The sequence below is a fragment of the Hordeum vulgare genome, chromosome 7H (assembly GCF_904849725.1).
Source record: "Hordeum vulgare subsp. vulgare chromosome 7H, MorexV3_pseudomolecules_assembly, whole genome shotgun sequence".
Taxonomy (NCBI): Eukaryota; Viridiplantae; Streptophyta; class Magnoliopsida; order Poales; family Poaceae; genus Hordeum; species Hordeum vulgare.
In genome coordinates this window covers 384,609,996-384,613,217 of record NC_058524.1, presented here as the reverse complement: position 1 = coordinate 384,613,217, position 3,222 = coordinate 384,609,996, and positions in this window count along the sequence as shown.

Here is a 3,222-nt window from a genome sequence, read left to right as displayed (position 1 = left end):
GGGTGCAAGTATTTTCTCTTGTGTGTGTAGGTACTCTCGGCTGTTTATTGTGTGCTTCTCCTATTGGTTCGATAAACCTTGGTTCTCACCAAGGGAAATACTTGTTGCTACTCTACTACATCAATCCCTTTCCTCTTTGGGGAAAAAACCAACACATCTACAAAGTAACAGAAGGATTTTTGGCATCGTTGCTGGAGAGAATCATCAATCAACTTCAGGTTCCTTCGCAAACATTATAATTACTTATTATAGTTTTTACTTGCCTTTATTTTCAGTTACATAAAAATAAAAATAAATACCAAAAACATTATCATTTACTATCTTTGTTTGTGTTGACATGTGCCTTCTATTTACTTGCATCTTCGCTTGTTAAAAAAACTATTGATATGGATCATCATCAACTTGCTAATCTTTTCAAAAGACCTGATTATGTTGAACCAATTTCTAGTGAGTTGATTGCACTTAATTATCTTTATGAACTTTTCCTTGAAAATCGTGAATCTGAAAATTGTGATGAAGTGTTAAAAGAAATTTATAAAGTGATTCATGATAGTTCCTTGAATGAAAAGCATGATTGCAATGATGCAAATATAAATTCTTCTAATGTGAACTGTGTTACTGATATGCAAAATTACAATCTTGGGGATGATGATTTTGTTATGTCCACTACTTATTCCAATGATCGTGATTGGATGATACTTATGATGCTTCTTGTGATCATGAAAATTTATTTGAGCATCATAATGAATCTACTATTGATAATGAAACTTGAAGTAGTATTGAAAGTGTGTTTGGAAAAGTGTCGAATTTAGGTAAAACAGAATCCCACATATTCGAGGAGTGTTCAATATTATGATTCTTATTTTTGATAAAAGTGGATTTCGAGAGGTCATGACATTAGTTGATATCAATGTCACTATCTTGGAAGATTGTAATTTTTTTTGTGCATGTGGATCATGGAGAGAGTATTTTATATGATAAACATATAGTTGAATTCGAATATGATACTACATGTAATTATTTTGAGACAGGCAAGTATGGTTATAAAAACACTTGATGTCACTAAATTACCTCGTTATTCTTATATGCATATGCTAGATATTTCTTGTCATGGTAATTTGTTTTCCTATAATATGCCTATGCATAGGAATTATGTTAGATTTAAATGAGTTTGTTCTATGATATATGTTACTCCCTTCATGCTTCAGTTCTTATAATTTATGTGAGCAACAGTAAAATCCCAAGCCTATCTTCATGGCTATAAAGAAAGACCTTGTTGGGAGATAACCCAATAGCTATCTTAATTTTTTGCTTTTTGTTTATGTTTTTGTGTGATTTCATGATTGTTGCTATTGTAATAGTTTTTTTTATCTTTTAATTACTGTTTGTGCCAAGTAAAGTCTTTGGGACGATTTGGATTATAGTAGAATTGATGTGGTATAAAAAGAGAAACTTTTATGTCCAATCTTTAATTTCTCTGATTTACTGCAACGTAGTTTTGACTTGAATTTTTACAAAGTATTATTATGCAAATTTCACACGTCTTCCTAATTCTTCAGAATTTGTGGAATTATATAAGTATGTTTTTAGTATAGATCATTATAGAATGTTCTGTTTTAGGCAGATTCTGTTTTTACTTCATAGCGTGCTTGTTTTAATGATTCTATGGATTGCATCAAGGGTATAAGTTATGGGAAAGTTAGAATTGTTGGGGAACGTCGCATGGGAAACAAAAAATTTCCTACGCCCACGAAGACCTATCATGGTGATGTCCATCTACGAGAGGGGATTTCCGATCTACGTACCCTTGTAGATCGCACAGCAGAAGCGTTAGTGAACGCGGTTGATGTAGTGAAACGTCCTCACGTCCCTCAATCCGCCCCGCGAACCGTCCCGCGATCCGTCCCACGATCTAGTGCCGAACGGACGGCACCTCCGCGTTCAGCACACGTACAGCTCGACGATGATCTCGGCCTTCTTGATCCAGCAAGAGAGACGGAGAGGTAGAAGAGTTCTCCGGCAGCGTGACGGCGCTCCGGAGGTTGGTGATGATCTAATCTCGGCACGGCTCCGCCCGAGCTCCGCAGAAACGCGGTCAAGAGGTAAAACCGTGGAGTTATGTGGTCGGGCTGCCTTGGAAAAGTTGTCTCAAATCAGCCCTAATTGCTTCATATATATAGGAGGAGGGAGGGGAGGCTTGCCTTGAGGCTCAAGGAGCCCTAAGGGCTGCGCCACCAAGGGAGGAGGAGTCCTCCTCCAATCCTAGTCCAACTAGGATTGGAAAGTGGAGTCCTTCTCTCCTTACCCACCTCCTTTTTTTTCTTTTCTCTTTGATTTTCTATCCTTGGCGCATAGGGCCCTCTTGGGCTATCCCACCAGCCCACCAAGGGCTGGTGCGCCACCCCCAAGGCCTATGAGCTTCCACGGGGTGGGTTGCCCCCCCCCCCCCCGTGAACATCCGGAACCCATTCGTCATTCCCGGTAACTCTGAAAACCTTCCGGTAATCAAATGAGGTCATCCTATATATCAATCTTCGTTTCCGGACCATTCCGGAAACCCTCGTGATGTCCGTGATCTCATCCGAGACTCAAATACGCATAAAACAACGTCGAACCTTAAGTGTGCAGACCCTGCGGGTTCGAGAAGTATGTAGACATGACCCGAGTGACTCCTCGGTCAATATCCAATAGCGGGACCTGGATGCCCATATTGGATCCCACATATTCTACGAAGATCTTATCGTTTGAACCTCAGTGCCAAGGATTCATATAATCCCGTATGTCATTCCCTTTGTCCTTCGGTATGTTACTTGCCCGAGATTCGATCGTCAGTATCCGTATACCTATTTCAATCTCGTTTACCGGCAAGTCTCTTTACTCATTCCGTAATACAAGATCCCGCAACTTATACTAAGTCACATTGCTTGCAAGGCTTGTGTGTGATGTTGTATTACCGAGTCGGCCCCGAGATACCTCTCCGTCACACGGAGTGACAAATCCCAGTCTCGATCCATACTAACTCAACGAACACCTTCGGAGATACCTGTAGAGCATCTTTATAGTCACCCAGTTACGTTGCGACTTTTGATACACACAAAGCATTCCTCCGGTGTCAGTGAGTTATATGATCTCATGGTCATAGGAACAAATACTTGACACGCAGAAAACAGTAGCAACAAAATGACACGATCAACATGCTACGTCTATTAGTTTGGGTCTAGT